Genomic DNA, 22,443 nt, shown 5'->3' on the forward strand with positions numbered 1-22,443 from the left:
CTTATGATTATTTTCTATCTTTCTTTACTTTCTTAAGTTCTTTGCTTGAGATACTCTTATACTCCTTTGGTTAATTTTATGTTGCTCTCATACTCAGCCTTGTCCAGAACCATTAGACGCTACTAAAAACTTTAAAAAACCAGCCATATCAGCAATTGCAATAAAAATTAGGTACATAAAATTGAGCATAATTATATTCTCTCATTTTAAGGAAGATCATGATACTATGAAACACCTTCAGCTTCATTTCAGCTTCTAAGATAAATTGCAAGCTCTATTATAATCAAACTTTGCTAGAAATGTAATACTTACTTAGATGTCAGAAGTGGAAGCAACTCTGCCAAGATTTTCAATCTGATATTCAGGATTAGCACGGCACTTTTTAATAAAGATGACATCCTTGACATGCATCTCTTCAAGAGCTCTGTGTGTGTGTGCACGTGCTTATGTGTAAATTTCTTCTTTAGCAAGATGTCTTAGAGACCACAGAATTGCTGAAAATAGGAAGGATATCTGCTGGTTGCTTAGTCCAGCCTCCGTTTTCAAACAAGGTTAGCTCAGATGAGTTTCTCAGGGCTTCACAACCTGTTGAGTTTTGAATCTAAGGATAAAAACGTCTCAGCCTCTCTGTATTTAACTGCCCAAAACTGGACACAGAACTCAAGAAGTTGCTTCACAACTGGTGATTACAGGAGATGGATCACCTCCTTCACCTGCTGGCAATTCTCATCCTAATTTAGCATACTATGCTGTTAGCTTTCCTTGTCACCTGGTCCAATTGCCAGTTCATGAACACCTAGTTATTCACCAGGATCCCCAGGTCTTTTCCACAAAGTCACTTTCCAGGTGGTGGTCCCCAGCCTGTCCTAGTAGAAGGAATTATTCTTTTCCAGGTGCAGCACTTGGCATTTCTCCTTTATCATATTCTCTGAAATTCCAGTTATAATTAATGGATAATATGCTTACAGGAAAAACAGAAACACCACCAGTGTCCTTCAGTAATAGCTGCATTCATTTTCAGCCCACAGCTACAACTTGCCTGGGTGACTGACTGTTCACATCATCACGCTGTATAGGTAATGTCAACAGATTTCCATAGGCTGGAAAGGCTCTTAAGCATTCTAAATGGTTTTCCCTTGAGTGGTACTCTCATCATAGCAACTGCATGGAAAACAATCTAATACTGTTGAATTAATACAATTCCTATGAATGTATTTATTTATTTATTTATTTCCTGAAAAGGTGGGCTTTTTGTTTGTTTGTTTTGTTTTGTTTTTGTTTTTGTTTTTGTTTTCGGAATAAAGTATAAATAATTCCTAGTTCTGGTAGATAAGAATGGCTGGTTTAGATAGAAAATGTGAAAATGAACAAGCCTTGAAATAACAATATATTTTCTTTTACTCTATCTATTATTTTCAGTGTACCATATTAATTACTGATGTATTAAGATGAGAGCAATTTTTACCTTCCTTCAGGATCTCCTGCAAACTACTTGAGGTGTTTAATAAAATACTATAAGTTACTGAAATGTCTATGAATACTATAATAAAAATATCTATGTCATCTGTTATGAAAAAGGATAAAAAAGATAATTTAAAAAAAAAAAAAGAAAAAAAAGTTGTCCTTCAGATATTTTCAAGAGCAAATATGCTACTAAGCAAACTCTGTACTATTCAGTAAGTGTTTCGGAATGAAGCATCTTATATTACCTTCTCCATGAAGACAAGTGATTGCAGCAAGCACAAAAAGGAGTGTTAATCACAAGCTTATATCACTGAAATTCTAGTTCTTTCCCTTCCCCTTGCATGTTGAATAAACCCATTATTGCAATTTGAAATTTCAAGTGGCAGCTAATTTAAGTGTAGCTTCACCTTATGGTTTCAAACAATTACAAACAGCTATTTAGATTTATTTGCCAGTTCATGTAGCAGAACATTTTGCTAGATTATCTTTAAACCTAAACTGAAAAGCACTATAGGATTTTAATTGAGTAATTTCAATTCTTTGTCCACTTTGTTTTGTTCTTTCAGAGTGCGAATGTAAATTATATATTCTATGAGAACAACAGAAGCTTTTTCATTTTCCTTTCTTCACCCCCCCCCCACCCCCCCCCCAAGTTAGAATCTAATTAGTTCACTATTATCTAAATATTTTTTCCTGAAAATTCTATACTCACGTCTTTCACTGGCAGAAATGAAATACAGTAAAACACCCCAAGGTGTTTACAAAGTGAAATTCCCTTTATCTTTCAATGGTTTCGATCACAACAGAAGAGAACAAATCTGTTTTAGTCTCATAATGATTCAGCACAAGCATTTGAACCTATAGAAAATAAGCCTTGTTTACAAATACACTGAAGCCTGTGTACATATTCTATGACCTGATGAAGCCATAATAATTTAACAAAGCAGCTGCTTTGACACCTTACAGGCAGGAGCATGTTGGACCTTAAAATCTAATGGTGGAGAACTGTACTGCAACAAAGTGAGTAAGGACCGGAGCAAAATGTGACGTATATAATGTTAGCATCATTAACTTTACTTGACATCTCATATTCAAAGCACACGTTGTTGATTGACAGAGACCTAGTGTGTTGATTCATGCTGTTTAATTGCTAAGTCAATGCCTAAAAAGGTTACTGCCAACCATGATTTGATTGTTGATGAGGTTCCTGACTTTGCATACATTACCAAGGTCTAGCTGGATGATTCTGTAAAACTGTTACTGGCCCACATGCCTCCTTTTGAATCTTCTCTCATCAAAATTTGAGAAGTGGCTAAGGCAGTGGTGCTACAAGGCTTTTAACTGAGCAGACAAAGCAGTGGTAGAAAGAAATAGTGGTAAGTGAACCTCAGCAAAACTTAGATTTGGAGTAAGATATTCCCTGTTACTGGCAAAGAAAATTTATCACAGGGACAGACTCCAGAGTAATACCTAGCAGGCTAACACAACATGACATTGATAGCTCCCCGAAAGAGGTTTCTTCAGAGTTGTCTATTTCACACTACCTTCTTTGTAAATGCAACACAAAATAAAATAGCTACCAGTGAGTATAATGTATTCCAGCTCTGCAATTGGGGGAAAAAAAAAAAAAAAAAAAGCAAATGTTGCTTAGTACAAGTACATAAGACTCAAATCGAGCAGTCCACTTTTTCTTTATCCAGTAATTGAGATGAGAAACAACACAATAGTTATATACTAAAAACAAACAAGAAACCCTTTTACAAGTACATCAACTGTAAGAGGAGGACAAAGGGGAATCTCCATTCTTTACTGGACGAGGCTGGGAATGTGATCACAGAGGATAAGGAAAAGGCAGAGGTTCTGAATGCCTTCTTTACGTCTGTCTTTAAAAGTCATCTTGGTTATTCCCAGGGCTCCCCACGCTCTGACCTGGCAGTCTCAGCTGGGGAGCAGACTGAACCCCCTGTGATTCTTGAAGAAGCGGTTAGGGAATTACTGCTCCAACTGGACTGCCACAAGTCCAAGGGTCCAGATGAGATTCACCCGAGAGTGCTGAAGGAACTGGCGGAGGTGATCGCTGAGCCGCTTTCCGTTATCTTTCAGTGCTCCCTGTTAACGGGTGAGGTCCCGGAAGACTGGAGGCTTGCCAACGTGACTCCCATTTATAAGAAAGGTTGTAAGGAAGATCCGGGGAACTACAGACCTGTTAGCCAGACCTTGGTGCTAGGGAAGGTAATGGCAGGTGTGGGATGACCAGGAGATCAGACCTAGCCAGCATGGGTTCGTGAAAGGCAGGCCCTGCTTGACCAGTCTGATCTCCTTCTATGATCCTGTGACCCGTCTAATAGATGAAGGAAAGGCTGTTGATGTGGTCTACTTAGACCTCAGCAAAGCCTTTGACACTGTCTCGCATGCTGTTCTCCTACAAAAGCTGTCAGCCCATGGCTTGGATGAGTACACTCTCGGCTGGGTAAGAAGCTGGCTGGAGGGCCGGCCCAGAGAGTGGTGGTAAATGGAGTTAAATCCAGTTGGAGACCAGTCATGAGTGGTGTTCCCCAGGGGTCGGTGCCGGGACCTGTCCTCTTCAGCATCTTTATTGGTGTCTTGGATGAGGGCATTGAGTGCACCCTCAGTAAGTTTGCGGATGACACCAAATTGGCAGGGAGTGTCGATCTGCCTGAGGGTAGAGAGGCCCTGCAGAGGGATCTGGATAGGCTGGAGAACTGGGCCGAAGCCAGCGGGATGAGGTTCAACAAGACCAAATGCCGGGTTCTGCAGTTTGGCCACAACAACCCCAGGCAGTGCTATAGGCTTGGGATGGAGTGGCTAGAGGACTGTGTTGAGGAAACAGACCTGGGGATATTGATTGATGCTCGGCTGAACATGAGCCGACAGTGTGCCCAGGTGGCCAAGAAGGCCAACGGCATCCTGGCTTGCATCTAAAACAGTGTTACTAGCAGGAACAGGGAGGTAATTGTCCCCCTGTACTCGGCATTGGTGTGGCCACACCTTGAGTACTGTGTTCAGTTTTGGGCCCCTCACTTCAAGAAAGACATTGCGGCCCTGGAACGTGTTCAGAGGAGGGCTACGAAGGTAGTGAGGGGTCTGGAGCACAAACCTTACGAGGAGCTGCTGAGGGAACTAGGATTGTTCAGCTTGGAAAAGAGCAGGCTCAGGGGAGACCTTATTACTCTCTATAACGTCCTGAAGGGAGGTTGTTGTGAGATGGGGGTTGGCCTCTTCTCTCGTGTAATCATTGATAGAACTAGAGGGAATGGTTTTAAGCTGCATCAGGGGAGATTCAGGCTGGACATTAGGAAGTATTACTTTTTGGAAAGAGTAGTCAGGCATTGGAATGCACTGCCCAGGGAGGTGGTGGAGTCACCGACCATGGGAGTGTTCAAGAAACGCTTGGATGTGGTGCTGAGGAATATGATTTAGCTTGGAATTATTGGTAATGGTTGGACTAGATGATCTTCTAGGTCTTTTTCAACCTTGATAATTCTGTGATTCTGTGATTCTGTGATACTACACTTTGTTTTACTGAAGTCAGATGAATGAATGAAAATAACTCAGATACTTTATTTGACCTGTCAAAATAATTATTTTGGCAACTGTTCATTTGCTTCCATTTGTATCTAAGGTATCAAATGAAGCATTTAGTATAAAAATACAATGCTGGTCAATAAGAAGGTATCGGAGCAAGGGTCAAACAAGCTATCTCACACCAAAAGTTACATATTCCTGTTTGGTCAGGGTTCCTTCTAGACTGCACTGCCTCACCAAAGGTGTAGCTCTGGACTCTGGAGATATTAATTTGCATAAATACTGATAAATTTGCCTAGACCAAGGTTTGAGGTACTAGCGTATCTAGAGTGAAGTGTTTTGTTGAACAAGAGTAGGTTTAAACAAGTGTTATTTCTCATAAAATGTATTCATTTCAATACATGTGAACAATTAACTTTTATATCAAGTGCGTCTGATATCATGTGCCGTGTTCACGTGTTGTGGTTACATCATTGTTCTAGCTTGCCAGTATCAAGGTCAATCTCCAGTAAACTCTAGTTTATCAAGTTTTATTTGCTATGAAACAGAAAGTGAATTTTAAAATTCTAAAATGTTTTTTTCCCCCTTTTGGTAGTGGTGGACATGTTTTTAATTCTTTGTATTTAATACTCATAGAAAATAAATTACTTGATTGGTCTAGGCAATCTGTTCAGGAAACTGTCAAAATGCCTACGGTTACTGAAAATACTCACATTTTCTTTTACCAAAAATTATTGCCCAATGGGCATTTTTCAGTTAAATCCTTCGGTCAATACACTGCCTAGAGTCACCAATGAGAGATTCTTGAGAATTCAACCCCATATCTTGTTAATAAAGAGACAGCTGAGAACAGAATCCATACTTGGCAAACTGTAATTCGTTTCATGCTGGAAATAGCATTCAGTGCATATAGAACTTGAGTATGCACATTTGCTTGAATTCATGCAAGTAAATGCAAGGAATCTAATCAGCTTTGAAATGCTTTTTAGGGAATTAAAGTGAGGGAGAGGATAGATGGAGAAGAGAGAAGAGGGAAAGAAGAGGATTGGAGAGGAGAGGAGAGGAGACAAATAAATTGATGGAAAATTTTGGATTTAAGATGGAAGGCTGAAGTAAGTTCTACGCCATGCACAAAATGAACAGTTAATTCCACTGTGCTTTCTTATGGTAAGTGATCCACAGCTGCATTCTGTTATCATTTTCAATTGAAGTCTTACAGTCTTCCTTGTGAGGTATCTCATCCATGATGCACTATGTTCCTCCTGTGATCTTTTATTATTGTGTTAGGGCACACAGGTAATGTAGGCAACTGATGTCTAGAAACTCATCAAGCAAAACAAACAAACAGTAATAAAAAATAAAAATAGACTTTGGTGCCCATCTAAACATAAATTTTGCTCAAAAAGCATATTTTTTGTTATTTTCTACAAGTCCTGTCACAGTATACTTACAGGCAATAGTAAATATTAGCAAAAAAATACTCCTGTTTCTAATATAATCCATTTTCATACTTTTCAAAGCCCACTGTTACCAGCTTGTTGAAATTCTGAATGTAAGTCTTTTTTAGAATTCCTTCCATACAGATTAAATCTCACCATAAATTGAATTTCGTGACACTGTTGAGTAAACCATAGTTGGCCTTTGCATCAACAAGATCTATGAGTGTTGCATTTTAAAAAACAACAAGCACAAAGTTACCATGCATTTTTAACACTTGTCATTAAAACTAGGCAGATTAAGAGGCAAATGTGAATGAGATACTAGTAGTGGACATATATTTTAAATAAGTTATAATGAATAGTCTTACATGTTACTAATATACATATAAAATGTTTCTGGCTCCCTCTTATCTGTAACAGCCTGAACTTCATATTTCATAACCAGGACATTTCATTTCCCAAGGAGCTTAAATACTTGTATGAAATTTTCTGTCCTGACAACAACCGTCAGGCACTTCATAGACACTATGAGCCACAAAAAGTTTGAGTAAACTTGGAATCACTTCCTTTATATGCATCTCCTGAAACAAAAACTTCTGAATAAGATTGCTGAGTATATTCAGCAGGTTTTTCTTGCATCCTACAGTTTCCAGATATGGTGGGAAAATGAAAACTTTTGCAAATTTGCAAATATTTGAACCAAACTGTAAATATATCTAGTGCTGCTGACCACTTCAGCCCAGTCCTCATGAGGTAGCATTTTACTAGAAGCACATTTCAGAAAGCACTTGAAAAAATATTCATGGGAAGATATAAGGAGACCAAGATGATACATTTTTGTGAGATCGTTCTAACTGAACAAGACAGGAAATCACAAACTCTCAGTATTTCTGCTCAGATCCAGATATCAGAGTGCTCTGTTTTACTGTATTTAGTGGAAGTTCTTTTATTCTTTTTTGTTTTGTTTTGTTTTGTGTTTTTTATGCCTCTGTTGGTGTTCCCCTAAGTGCTTTGTCAATGCAAAAACCTTACTCCTCTACACTTCCCATAGATACTTTATTCCCAGTTCTGATATCCCTATAGTACATCTCAACCTTTCTTCTGCTGTAAATATATATAAATACAATCAAAAATGTAAGTAGAAAAACTTCATTTCGTATTCCTTTTTCCATATTCACACCAGATATATTCACATGTTGATCCAGTCTCCGAAAGGGAAACAATGTAATAAGACTTGTCTAGATTATTCAAATCAAACAATATTTCACTGATTTCAACTATGCATGATTAGTCCTTTAAATGAAAAGAAAAACACTGAAAATAAAATTTTAGGTAATCATAACTGAGGAAGATCATAATGGGATACAACTTAAAAATATCATGTTGTTCAGGGGCTGTTTAAATACTGAAAGAGGCTAAATTATCAAATACACTCTGCAATTAATTATTCATTCTAATTGAATTGGGCTACATAGAAAATAATTTCTGAACCATAAGCTGAGTCTAAGTTACATCCTATGGAAATTGAGTTGTAGTACCTGTTTGAGTGTCTGTATAAGTCCAGAACTGTATTAACTTTCATCTTGTCTTTGCTCTCCATCAGCAGTTCAAGAAATGGGATATTTATCAGATTTAGAGACCATTTGACCTTCTTCAAGTTAATACAAAATCAGGTTGACCTATAGTTGCCAGTATCAAGAGCTAGTTCACTCATTAGATGACTTCTAGATAGGGATGGCCAAACGGTTTGACCTGAGATCACTGATGAGCTACATCCTATTAACCTCAAAAGAAAGAAGACACAAGAAAAGGAAAGAGAAATAGGGGACAAAAGAAGCTTTAGAGTAACAGCTGTGGTTGAGAAAAAGAATAAATAAATAGCAGAACTATAATATAATAACTATAACTTGATCTCATCTAAGACAACAATCTATGCAGAAAGGGTTGTAATTGCATTAGTATTTAGCTGTTCCGGGAGCCTGTTAGGGTGGTACATAGTCATGACCATTTTATTGCTTTTCTGTACTAGAAACCATTTTTTAATCTCCACTGCGCATTAGATGAGTCTTTACAAAGCAGTACAGAAAAATAAGCCAGGTGAAAACACCTGTATGTTGAAGTTAATTACAATTTCTGAAAATACGTAGCCACAAAAGTAACGTTGATATGAATCTTGAAATTATTTGTGCTAAATCTTTCAAGGTTAGTACCAAGGCTATCACATGATTCTAAAAATAAATGTCTAAGAAAGAAAATTATAAGGGCCTCCCATTTTTATTTATTCTGTGAATCAGGTGCAGGACCGGTTCCACCGCTTTGAACTCTACACAGTTCAGATGGAGAGAATCCAATAAGGAAAGGTCTGGAATCAATGCAGGAATCTGTTTTATTGGTATTTTTAATGACAGGTAAAATATCACAAAAGAAGAAAGAGATATCTTTCTGAATCATTTCTGTAAGTAACTTTTTGGTTCATTTTGATTGGTGGCCTATACATACCTATTCCATATCTTTTGTTACTCTCTAAATCAGGCTGCCCTCAGGCTTAATACAGAAATATCTGTTCCGGTTGTAGTATTTGCAGTACCCCAGTGCTCTTCTCTGCAAGTAAGCATCATGAAACATCAGAATCAATACCAGAAAATTCAATCTAAACAACTTCTTCCACTTCTGTGTTGACAACTATGGAGGACCACCACTGAGGATATTTGCTTCTGGCCATTATTTGTCTCTGCCACCCTCTGCCATCACAAAGTGGTGGTAGTGGGGTAGCCTTTTCCCACTGACAGAGAACAGCTAGGGGCAGTCTATCTCTCTCAAAGATACAGGTTTAAGAAAAGACTTAGATCTTCACAAATGGGGTCAATACACATTGGCTTCAATGGACATTAGGAGTGTATTTTATTATCTAGTTTCCCAAGAAAATGGTGAATTCATCTTTCTGAGAAAATTCAGGATTGCATGGTTGAACAAAGAACTATTGATGTTTTTCATTAAAGCAAGAGATGAACTTACAAATGAAAAATAGACTAATGAAGAGATATTACTGTGGTTCTGGAATATTCTATCATATTTTATTGATTAGAACTTTTGGTTAAAATTGTTATTTGTCACATCTTTTTTTTTTTTTTTCACAATAAAAATTTTGTCTTATTAATACAAAAGAGATCTATTTAACTTCTACTAGACATGTTCCTACTCCAAGTCTGTTTGCACACTTTGAAGGCTAAATTCACAGTAAATTTGACTAAATGCATTTTGTGTCAGCCAGTGTTTCCTGTGTTTGAGAGTTCTTTGAATAGATTATTTAAGTGAAAAGACAGAGCAGCCCCTCTGTACCTCTCAATACACAAAATGAATCTACTAGGTCTCTAAATTAATCATTTTAATTTCTAGGTGATATGTGATCTAACTTTTAAATCTATATAATCATTTTATATTCATGATTGTCTATGAATTATAGCTTATATCATCTTTGTACCCAAAGTGGATCAATCATGTACAGTAGATCTTTTTACCAGTTACGCAATCAAACTATAAAAAACACGCTCATGCTTCAAAATACAAAACCACTTAATTAACATAATTTACATTCAAAATTAAGATAAAGATACTAATTTCTGTTCATTGGTCCATACAATTACATATCCTCTTAATTAAATAAAAAATGACATCTGCTCCTGAGAACTTTGGATTCCTTTGTAATCTACAGAATGTTCACCAGTTCTTCATTGTTTCACAAATACGACAGATCCCAACTTCCACACTCAAATATTATTTTCCATACCCTAGTCACTGACAAAGAATATATCCAGCCTAGAATGATGTGAAAGTAAGAAAAACAACAACAACAAAACACATTTGTGCTCTGTTGATGAATGCAAGACAAAAATTACACATTCTTTCTCTGAAACACTGAAAAAACTGGTTGAGGATACTCATGATGGTCTGTCACCTCACAGGGAAAGGCCAGGCTTTAGGAAGGTTTGGCATTCCTGAATCATCTCATCCTAATAAGAGCATTCCAATTCTCAGGGAACCAACATATGATCATTCCACTTAAAAGATCCTCATCTTTTTATTTCAGTTTCGTTACTTATAGGACCAGAAACTGCAGGTATATGAGTCACAAGCTAGTTTCTTCCCAGAAAATGACCATTCATTTCAATGGTCATCACCTCTCCCCACAGCATCACTTCCTCTCTCTAGAGCTCAGAATCTCCATCAGAAAAAGCGAAACAATAAAACTTTATTTATTTTGATACATCTTTTCAGAAGCTCCAGCTAAAGGCTGACTTTATTTATGTGTACGTAAAAGCTGTGTGCTGTTGCTCTGTTACAGAAGGAACATGTCTCTTTAGTTTTAATTCATTTTCACCTGAGAGCTTGGTGCCCTTTCTTGACTGAATTGAGAATGGTTCCCACTTTACTAACATTCTTACTAGGCTAGCAAAGCTTAATATTCGTTCAATTACTGACTGAGACAATGCATTTAGTTTAGAGGTTACTGTACACAATAAGGATGATATTGGCTATTTCTGTTTATGCTGAATTACGTTTTACTTAAAATAAATAAAAAAATAAACAGATATGCATATGTGTTTATGCGTGTGTCTAATGTGCAGTTTTACTCCTCAGCCGAGACAATGCTGCTATATACTAGCTTAGGAGATAAAACCTGTCCAAAGTTCTGTAAAGATCAGAGTGTCTTATCTTAAGTTGGATTACTACTCTTGCAGACCGAGACCAGATAAACAAAGCCCTCATATAACTTCAGGGCTGTTGTGATCAATTTGCCTGGTGCACGACTCTGGGGACCATGCTGTTTTACCATCTTGATTGCAATGATAAATCCATCATTATGTTCAGTGCTGTGGAAACAGCTTAGAGCCTTGCCATTTGTGGCAAATCTTTTCTATGGCAGGCTCATAGTAAATCAGTCTAACCTGAGCTGACAATGATTGATTCTGAACAAAATGTCACGAACAATCAAATCCTCTGTTTTCTTCTTCTTTTAAAACTGAATAGATTCAACCCCCTAAAACTAACAAAATTCAGAAGAAGGTAGAAAGAAGCATTAATTTGTTATTTTGTCTTTAATTTGTGATTGATAATTGTAATAAGAAAAGGGGAGATTTAATTGAAATATTAGAAATCGGAACTGTGTGGCAAACAATTCACGTTATTTATAGTCATTAATCATTACTATCGTGCATCAGAGAAACACATATTTGAATCTATTTAGACTGTATGTGTAGAAAGAAGACAGGAAGATTAATCTGCTCTCTGAGGCAGGAATTTTTTCTTTCTTCTGCTTTCTTATAACCTTCCTATAATGAAGCTATGGTAATGATTGGAATGTCTGAAAAATTTAGTAACACCTGTAGACTCATTATTGTAGCCTGGCATTACAGTCATCCAAGCTTTTTTTTTTCTTTTTTTTTTTCTTTTTTTTTTTCTTTTTTTTCTTTGTAGTCCATTGCAAAATCTCTTGGATCATTAGAGCTGTTACAGGGAACATAATGTTTTCTCAGAAATTTATGCTAGTAAAAAATTTAGCATTTGATTAAGCATGGTTGAAACAAATCCTGTTTTCCATTCACAGAAAACTACACAATAAACAGAAAACTGTTATGGTCCCAATGTTAAATGTTCCAAAGGTATGAATTAATGTTACAAATTAAAATGATTGCTTTTTGGGGAGATATATTAAAACAAACAAACAAAAAAAGAAAAACAACAACAACATAGCTCCATTACAGTATCATGTACTACTTTTCCCATGCCGTATCAAAGTATTTATGGAACTGATACAAAGTTAAAAAAGACACGACTAGATCTTTTCTGCATTACAATCTACCAAAAAAAACCAAACAAACAAAAAAAAAAAAACAAAAAAAAAACAAAGATGGGGTTGAAGAAAAATAGCTTTGGCTTTTGTGCGTACTGAATAGAAAATGAAGACAGTGTAGTCACTGAAATGATTACCTCATTTACTTGTTTATCTGGAATATTGGATGAAATAATGTAAAGGAATTGAAATTAAATGAATTATAAGCATCTTTCAAATCTATTCTTTTTCTAATATACACAGATCACACACTTTGGAGAGGCAATCAGATTCAACGTGAGGTAGAGTAAACAGAAGCATCTTCCAGCTGAGACAAAAGGCTTTTCAGAGCTCATGTGTTTGTGAGGAGATGTGAAAAGAATATCTTAAATGAACTATCAGATATTTTTATACTTCTTTTGTGGGAATGGGAATCTTTCAAATTTGGTATGTGAGTAACATGTTTATGAAACAGCAACACAAGCAGAACTTGTGCTATAGGTAGGCCATTATTCTTTGCACATCTCTAATAATGCAACTAGCATTGACCTGAATTAAAATCATTATTCCTATTCACATTTTTAAACAGAATTTTAAGGAGAAATGCAGATCCGCTTCACGGAGGATTTAATTATATCATCAGGTTTCGATATTCAAAACTTAGTTTAGCTCTGATTCAGAACAAACCCCTAAAATTCTCAGAGGCAGGAATACTCCAAGGGTTCTTAATGCAAAGGCAATCCACTCTGAGAGACTGAACCTGGGCTGCAGCTTCTGAAAGCTCTGAGATTAGAGGCAATCTCCCTGCTTGGCTGCCTCAGTGACATGGTCCATCAGAGTTTGGTCTCTTCAGTAAAAACAGCCAATAGCCACACATGTAAGTTTTCAAAAAACCTGGGATGCTTAGAAGATGACTGTCAGGTGAGATCCTTCTACTTGATTTCTCAAATATTTTTTATTCAATTGAACTCTCTGTGGGATTTTTTTGTATCACCTAAGGAAAATGTTTTCTGCTAGAGATTATCCAGTCAGCTGCAATCTCTCCTTTCAGTATGTGTGTACAAAACATGTAGCCTACATTAGCACGTAGCCTACATTAACACTGCAGGACAACACACATGGCCTTCTCAAGTGAGGCAGAAAGTGCTGAGGATATATGCCCATACTGTACATGAGGTTACAATGAGTTTCCTTTGGATATACTCTAGACAGGAAAGCCCACCTTTGCATTTCCTTTAATCCAGAAGGAGTCTGGTTTATGATTTTCTTAGTAAGAACAGAAGTGTGGTGAGCACCATCCTAATGCTAGGGCAGATACTCCTTCAATCTACCAAAAGTTGGACTGTGACTTGTGGTGTCAGCATCCTTCATCTCTTCAGTGAGATAGGCATGGTTTCTGCTCAATACTGTACCCAAAATGAACTGTCAAAATTATACATAACACTTAAAAGGATTACACTGAAGGGTCTGTCTTCATCCAGAATATAAATATTTTTACCTTAAATTCTACCTAGAGCAGCAAATCAGAAACACTAGCTATGTGGATGTGAGTAATGCTTTGTCAGTACAGTCAAAGCAAACCTTGGGTTACACGGAGCTCTACTGTCACAAGACAGAGTTAAAATGATTCACCCCTATGCTACTCATGATTTATTTACTGTAGACTGTCTGAGCAGCGTACTAGTCATACCTGAACCATTTCTGGGACCAGATGGTAACTGTATCAGTAAAATCGAACTGTGATTCTGTGTGATTTTCAGTACAAAGTGTCAGAAATAACATGAGCTTCTGCATTTCGTTCCGGTGGCATGATGTTTTTATTGCACAAAAGTAAAGGTCTCCCCTAGGATGTTTCATTGCAAAGGATATTAGGAACTGCGAAGGTCATAAGGATAGTCCTGAAGGACAACATAGGGCAAAGAGAACCAAACTTGATGCAGATTGCCTTAAAGGAGTAGTCTCTGGAGTCTGTAGTCAAAGACATCTTGGCTTTATCTTGCAGAAAATTAGAATAATTAAGCAATGCAAATCACAAGGGGTCAGTGCCTGTCTTTTGCTCCCTTGCTGTCTTTTGTTTAGCAGTGTGGATACACCAAGCTTAGTTCCTATGACTGAAATACACATACGTGCTTTCAAGATTAGGAATGTAGTGATTTATTATCTTTTCACATGCAATTGCCTGTAGGTTGAACAGGAACATCTGTTCATTATTGTAGAGCAGCAATACACAGTAGTTTGCTGCAGGGTAGGAAAGGAAGGAATTCCATAATTTGATTTGGTAGGGGAGCTTCTATCTGCAGAACACAAGTGGCCAATTGCAGCTTTATTCAGGAAATCTTTGTCTTACTGTGAGAAGTGCTATTGTTTCTTAATTACTACTACAGATAGCCAAGTCCTTAATATTACATCTGTACTGAAAGGCAGCATCCTCCAGCATCTTGCTGAGGTATTGTCTGTGTCTTGGCATACAACTTGAAAGACCATCTGAGAATAACAGCACCCTCTTCTGATCAGCCTTGGGGTTCTTTTTTTTATTATTTTTCACTGTCTGTCATTGTCAACTTCCATTCCTTCAGTTTCTCAGATTTATCAGGCTCACAGCATAGTGCAGTGTGCCACAGAATGCCATAGAAAATTAGACCAATCCCAAACATTTTGGGTTCTATTTTATTTTTTAATTTTTTTTAATTTTTTTTTTTTTTTTTTTTTTTAATTAAGAGAGTGAAAAAACGAGCATGTTTAAATGAAAGCAAGATTTACAGTAATGGAAATGCCAAGGATAAAGGATAGAAAAGTTTCATGAGTCATTTTGAGTATTCTCTTGAACTCACAAGTATTTCCCTCTAATTCCTAGTGCCTCTGTGTTCACTGCATTCAGTTTCACCACAGATGAACAGATCACATCAACTGAATGGCTCTGCTGCTACAAGAATTTTGGCAACATAAACATACTTGTCTTGTGAAGGGGATCATTCAGAACACAATATGACATTCAAAATCAGCCGTCAGCATAGATAGGTTTAAAATAAACTGAATTTTAGGTAAGGTAATCAGTGCTACCAAATTTGCAACGTCAAGCATTCAGCAGATCACAAATTAATGTTACATGCACAAATATGGCCTCTTGTGAATGTTCTTCAGGGCTATGAATTGCCTACAGGCAATTGGAAGTGAAAAGATAATAAATCACTGCCTGTCTTTTGTGCATTAAAAATAAGTCCCTTTTAATAAGGTGATCAAGCCTGAGGTTTCTGCTTGAGGTCATACATGCACATGCAGTCTCATTGCATAGACAACACAGAAAAGCGTTGTTGACAGAACGGCATTGCTTCATCTTGGCTCCTCCAGAGCCAAAATCTTTTTTCCAGATTGTGCAGTTTTTTGACGAGAAAGGCACAGATTTAAGAGTATCAACTTAATAAAATATACATATATATATATATAAAACTTGACCTTTTGCTCTTGTCATTATCTGCCCAATCTCCCTTCTGTATGGACCCACAGTATTGATTAAATGAGGAAAGAGCATCTGGAAGGGAACTGGTTTTGCATGATCCCATCTGGAGATTCGTCTTTGTGGCATACTTAAACAAGATGCTAGGTTGATGCATGGACAGGACTGATAGCAAGCTGACGGATTTTAGCAGACAGCCTCTAGCAAGCTCAACTGAGGAAAGTACAGATGGGAAATAGTGATTTTTGGCAGCATATGATTCAGCCAAACTGGAATGTATTGAGGACATGAGGAGAGTAAAAGGCATCTTCCTGACCTCAGGAATATACTCATGCCAAATCCCAAGTTCCTTTTGTGAGACACAGAAGTATTCAACTATTTGGAAACACCATATTCAAATAACTGCATTTCTTTTTAAAGTTCAAAATGGTTATCCAGATTTTATGTAAAGTAAAGTTAAATATAGATACTCTTCTCCAAACAAAAAACATGTGAAGCTTTACTATTCCAGTCAAGTACAGCATATTCTCATAAGGAGCTCAGTGCCTTCTCAGGAACTTGATGCCTTCCCAGAAATAACAAACAATTCAAATGCTAGACCTCATATGGAGGAAACATCTCTCTCCACAATAGCTTGCAATGAGCCTTTCACAAAGTAAGGGCAGTGATTGCCAGTGGAAAAAAAGTCTTGTAAAAATATAAGACTAAATGACCAGAAAGAACCAGTATAGCTGCACATGCTGTTGAAAAGAATGTTCGACGTTTTCATATGACAATCTTCTATGTGAATACCAATGATACAAGTGAAAACTTTTTCCTTATTAATAATTGTTTTGAATCATATGGGAAACCAGAAATCAGAAATGAGCCTGTCTTGATCCTAAAAAATTTAGTGCCCGGGTAGACAAGAAGATAAAAGGCAATGTTATTAACTCTGTACTACAGAAGTTAAATATGCCTGATTCTAAGAGACCTTGACAGCTACAGTTACGGTTTAAATAGACATAACTTTTGAGATAGTCAGCACTTCCAGTCCAGTTCTTAAGTGATTTTTTTTTTTTTCTTCTGAAATCTGAAGTCAAACACTTGAAACCACTTTCCCTGAATCCATTATAAATACTTTAATCATAACACCATCCATTTACTCTTTAACTTTTTTTGCTATCGGGCTTCTTGAGATAACAGAAATCACTTTTCCTTTAAAAACAAAATGCAGAAAGCAAAACCCATTTGTATAATTACAGCTCTGATCTTCATCCTTCTCCCAGACGTAATCCCCCCTAGAAAACTCTCGCTTAATGGGCCATTCCAGTAAACCCTCACAGCTCAAAGATTGCTGTGTTTAACAGAAGTCTGTAAGAGATGAAAAAGCAAAACTTGCAGCAAGATTCCCTGAAAGCTGTGCTAACTAACAAGCTTAATGGTTTTTTAATGGTCCCTTTACAGACTTATGTAAGGGCAATGGATGCAGTGGTGGTGGAAGGTTATGCTTATGAATAATATTAAAAATATTTTGAATGCTCCACAGCAACATCAATATCCAGTAGAACTTTTTTTTTTTTTTTTTTTTTTTTTTTTAATAGGAATATGCATTAAGGGGTTTCAAATTGAATTTAGCAGGTATTATGCATCTTTATCATGAATGCAACCAATGTAATGCCCCCAAGGACAACACAGCACGTCTGTTGCATTAAGCATCTCCATATGATTAGTAGATTATAACATAAAACAATTGCAGTCATGACATCTATGTCTAATCTGATAAAACCCCTAAATCACATATTTGTATGCAAATATGATGTTGAAAGCTGCTGTGAGCTTAGTAAGCAACTATAGCATAAAATGTTCAGAGTTGAGAAAATTAGCAGTGACTGTAAAATAGAGGCAATAAAATAAAATAAACAAAAACAAAAAAAAAATCCATCTGGCATCAGCTTGAGCTTGCTGTCTTAAACATGACAGTATTGGAAGAAAAAAATGAAGTATTTATAACAGTTCACAAGACCACAAGGACATAAAACTGATGTGTGCAAAGGAAGCATAAAGACATTGAAAAGACTGGTGGGTAAGACATATGAAGGATGGCTGAAGTCCCTTGGTTTGTCCAGCCCTGAGCAAAGCAGGCTGAGTGGAGGCCACATGGCAGCTTCAGCTCCCCACCGGGAGTGGAGGGACAGCGCTGTGCTTTGCTCTCTGTGACAGCAACAATGCTAGAGGGAACAGCAATGGAGATGTGTCAATGAAGGCTCAGGTGGGAGTTAGGGAAAGGTTCTTCACCAATGAATAGTGAGCACAGAATAGGCTCCCTAGGGCAGTGGTCATGGCACCAATCTTGCCATTCAAGAGGCATCTGGACAGTGCTCTCAGATATAACATTTGAGACTGCCATAAGGTGGTCCTACATGTAGTCAGGAGTTGGATCTGATGATCTTCTTCCAACTTGGAATATTCTAATTATATGGCCACAAGTTGTACCAGAGGAGGTTTAGATTAGACACAAGGAAAAACTTTTTCTCTCAGAGAGTGGTCAGGCACTGGAATGGCTGCCCAGGGAGGTAGTGGAGTCGCCATCCCTGGCAGTGTTCAAGAGGGGTCTGGATGACGAGCTACAAGATATGGTTTAGTAGCTTGTGGTATCAATGGTAATGGGAGGACAGTTGGACTAGATGATCTTGTAGGTCCTTTCCAACCTTGTGATTTTATGATTCTATGATTCTTTGATTCTATGAATTGTTCTGAGCAAAAGCGCTTAATCTGAACACTCCCAAAATATTTGAAAGCAGTATTTTTATTCTCTTTTTTTAAGATCTGAATTTATAAAGCTAAATTATACTTAGTTATCAAGTAAACAAATATAATTTGCAATATAACTTTTCTTCTCCCATGCATATGAATCATCACAAATTCAATATCACTCATTTGGAGACTTTTCAAGTAAGCAGGAAATACAAATTAAAACATCCATGATTTCAGTTTTGGAAACTTTTCTTTTTTATATCCTATATTTACCATAATCTATGCTAGTATTATTATTCTATTCCACTTTCATTTTTCCAAATAACATTTTATATTATTTGGAGATGTTTTGTACTTCAATTAATGCTTCACATATGTTGTATCACGTTTGTCTGCTTAACTATGTTTATGTGAAATTTGCTTGCTAGATTTCCAAGAAACTTTCTTGGAGAATATGTTACTTATTAGATTCAAGAGCTGGAGAAGATGAAAACTAGCTGCTTGTATGTCTCAGTTCAGTCTGATCATCCATGTGCAATGTAAGCCTTAGCAAAAGTATTATCGATTCATCTCCTGGAGGAAAAAAAAAAAAAAAAAGGTTCCTTAATAATGGAATTTCACACTGGTTTCTGATTTCTGCAACTTATTCTTTATATTCCTGAACTTCAGGATGCAAAATAATCAACAGGCCCTTTCTTTTTGTAACATACTAAAGGCATTTTATCAACTCTAAATTTATACTGGCATAGCAAAGCTGAAACTCCATTCTTTATTCAAATATATTGGATTTTTTGGGGTTGTTGTCGTTATTACTCCTCCTTTCTTGCATTGCAAGTGTCCCTAGCTGTAGTTACTCAAGTTATACCATAGTAACAAGTATGTGCTAAAATCTTGTGCTTTGAGAATGTTAAGAAGAACTATATTTTATTCCTGCTGTCAAAGATTTGGATGCCTGTAAGACAAGGCAGACATCTGTGTAATTATGTCTTTTGTTTTCTTGAACAAAATTGCATGCTCTATATTTGAACATCTTTACATAGTCATGTTACCAAGTTGTCATAGCTGTGTTAGGCATGCATTTCTTTGTGGTTTGCCAGTCTAGGATGCTTCAGGGTTCAATGGACTGGCTGAGTCATCTACAATATAAATTTCTCTGTTTGAACATATCACTCAGCATCCTTCAGGTCAAAACTTGTCAATCCATTGAATTTGGAACACATCTTCTTTTAAAACAGGCAATGATTTTTGACCAGATGAATCACAACATAAACTCCATTTGCTGTATTGACTAGTTCTGCACTGTCTATAACAGAGTCTAAACAAATAGTTCAGATGGTGACATCCACACAGTATAATGGGTGAAATCTCACCCCTATTACCTTTTGTTGCATGGTAGTGAATTGAACCTGTCATCTACCTGCAGAAATTTATCCACAGAGCACCCATGTTGGGTCAGACCAAAGCCCGCCTATCCTTCAATTTTTATTTTTTTTTTCAGTAGTGAACAGAACTGAATGTACTCCAGCTGTGCCCACAATGTATATTAACCTTCAGCATATCGTCACTGGAATTTCCACTAACTCACTGCATTTGCTTAAAGACCACCTAGAATCTGCAACTTGCCATCTTGTTTTATTGTCCAGCCTCCCCAAGTTTTTTCAGTAATTGATTTTCTTTTTACTGTTAAAAACCTATTAAATCTTCATGCCAGGTTTCTCTCAGGACCTACAACTCTTTCTCAGGCAGAAGTCCAAAATCAGTCAGCTTGCTTACATAGATACTCCATGCTTTTTAGAAGCTTTACTGTCATTTCACAAACTTGATATATTCTTGCTATATAATTATGGTAACAGCAAGCCAGACTACCAGCAGGATCTACATAGAGATAAGGCATGATCTTACAATAATGACATTGATATTTGTCATTAGAAAGTATCTCATATGTCATCATACATTCTCTATTTTGTTATCTATTTTATTCTTGATAATGCATAATATCAATATTATCAACCTGTGTTTTTGTCACTTAGAAGAATGGAGCTGACATTCTCATAGCAAAATCTGTTATAGTACCAAGATCTAACTCCTGAGTGGCAACAATCAGCTCAGAGCCCTTCATTGCGTATGTAAAGATTAAATTATTTTTCCCACATGTATGATGTTAAATTTATATTTATTGAATTTTGTCTGCCATTGTAATGCCCCAGCACTAACTCTTACACAGTCATTGTATCTTTTTTTCTTTTCTTTCTTTCTTTCTTTCTTTCTTTCTTTTCTTTCTTTCTTTCTTTCTTTCTTTCTTTCTTTCTTTCTTTCTTTCTTTCTTTCTTTCTTTCTTTCTTTCTTTCTTTCTTTCTTTCTTTCTNNNNTTTTTTTTTTTTTTTTTTTTTTTTTTTTTTTTCATTTTGCTCCTGGGTGCATTATTTCTGTTTTACAAGGATTTACAGATTTACAGTCTTGGTTGTTTTACTCCAGAAGAGTATCACAGTCATTTCAGAGACCTTAGAGACATTAGTCATGTTTTTCTTCTTCAAAACTTAATTTATACAGGCAGCCCATCCCAGCAAAAAACACTTTTCCTCATTAAACACAATACAATTAAATCAACACTGTACAGAAACTGGAAACAATCAGCTGTGAGCTGAAAGAAATTTTCATAGCAGATTTAAATACATCAGGACCCCAAAATCACACCTGAACTCAAAACTTGCATACCTTATCTTCTGAAAGAGCAAAAATCATATAGTTGAAATGAAACTAGGGCGCCCATTGTCCTTTCCTTACAGTGCCTAATGAGCTAGATGACTGGGGTTGAAAATAGATCATCATTGTGGTCCTTTTCAACCCAGACCATTCTATGCTGTGAAGAACATTCTGCCCACATGCAAGTTGAGGAAGACTCAAGAGATAAATACTACCAACATGTCTGCTTGCAGATTACTTTTGTAATAGGTGAATTTGGATTTGAGGAGTTAAAGCTCACAGGTTATAGAATAGGAGAGACAATGCCTCTGAACATTAACATGGACTCTGTGAATTCATGTTAGTGTACTGAGGTATAGGTTTGTTGGCTGTCTGTTGTTGTTGTTTTCTTTTGTTTTGTTTTGTTTTTACTACTCATCAACTTTTAAATTCGTTACCTCCAGGACATTTAATTTCTGCCAGTTTTATTTCTGATACTGCTGAGAATTTCTTATTTCCCAGAAATTAACTCATCATCAATTGCTTTGATCCCTTGATATCCCAGTCAGTTCTTTCCCTGATGAGACCAGAGTTTTAACTTGTTTTCACTTCAAAATGAACACACACACACGCATTTACACACATGGTGTAAGTGGAACTTGTACATTTAACAATTCATTACTTACCCATATATTTAGTTACATATTCCCACTGGGGGATAAGTTCCCTATGTGCAAAGTTTTAATCATAAGATATGTAGCTTTTTTTGCGCAGTTCCAAAGCACTGTTACCAAGTGTTTTGGCTCTGTTTATGTATCCAGATGTGTATGGAAGGGGGAAAGAATGATTGCCCTCCCTAAATAGTTCATAGTATAGCACTTATTTTTTGCAAACATGGGACTGGATAGCAACTGCTCATAAAAAAGCTCTCCCCTCCTTGCTCCAACATGTATATAACTGTCCAGTTTATGATTCATAAAAGTTATATTTATTTTCTGTTATTAGATAAGCCACTTTCTGCTACAGTCCTGTATATTACTCCTTTGAAAGAAGACACATCTGAACTAATGATGTGGCTGGCATTCACTTTGACCATGCTCTGAAAACTGCGCATGCATTTGCAAACTCTAACAAAGCAGCGTAATCTACTGCAGTTCTTGCATCTTATCAAAATCTGAAGTAATTTGCATCTCCATATACAGTTTAGTGTGGATTCAATCCTTGATCACTAAGATTTTCTGCCTTCCATTCTTTTTATCATTTTCATGAAGTATTTAGTGTTCTCTTACAGA

Source organism: Coturnix japonica, chromosome 3, assembly GCF_001577835.2.
Source record: "Coturnix japonica isolate 7356 chromosome 3, Coturnix japonica 2.1, whole genome shotgun sequence".
In the NCBI taxonomy this organism is placed as follows: domain Eukaryota; kingdom Metazoa; phylum Chordata; class Aves; order Galliformes; family Phasianidae; genus Coturnix; species Coturnix japonica.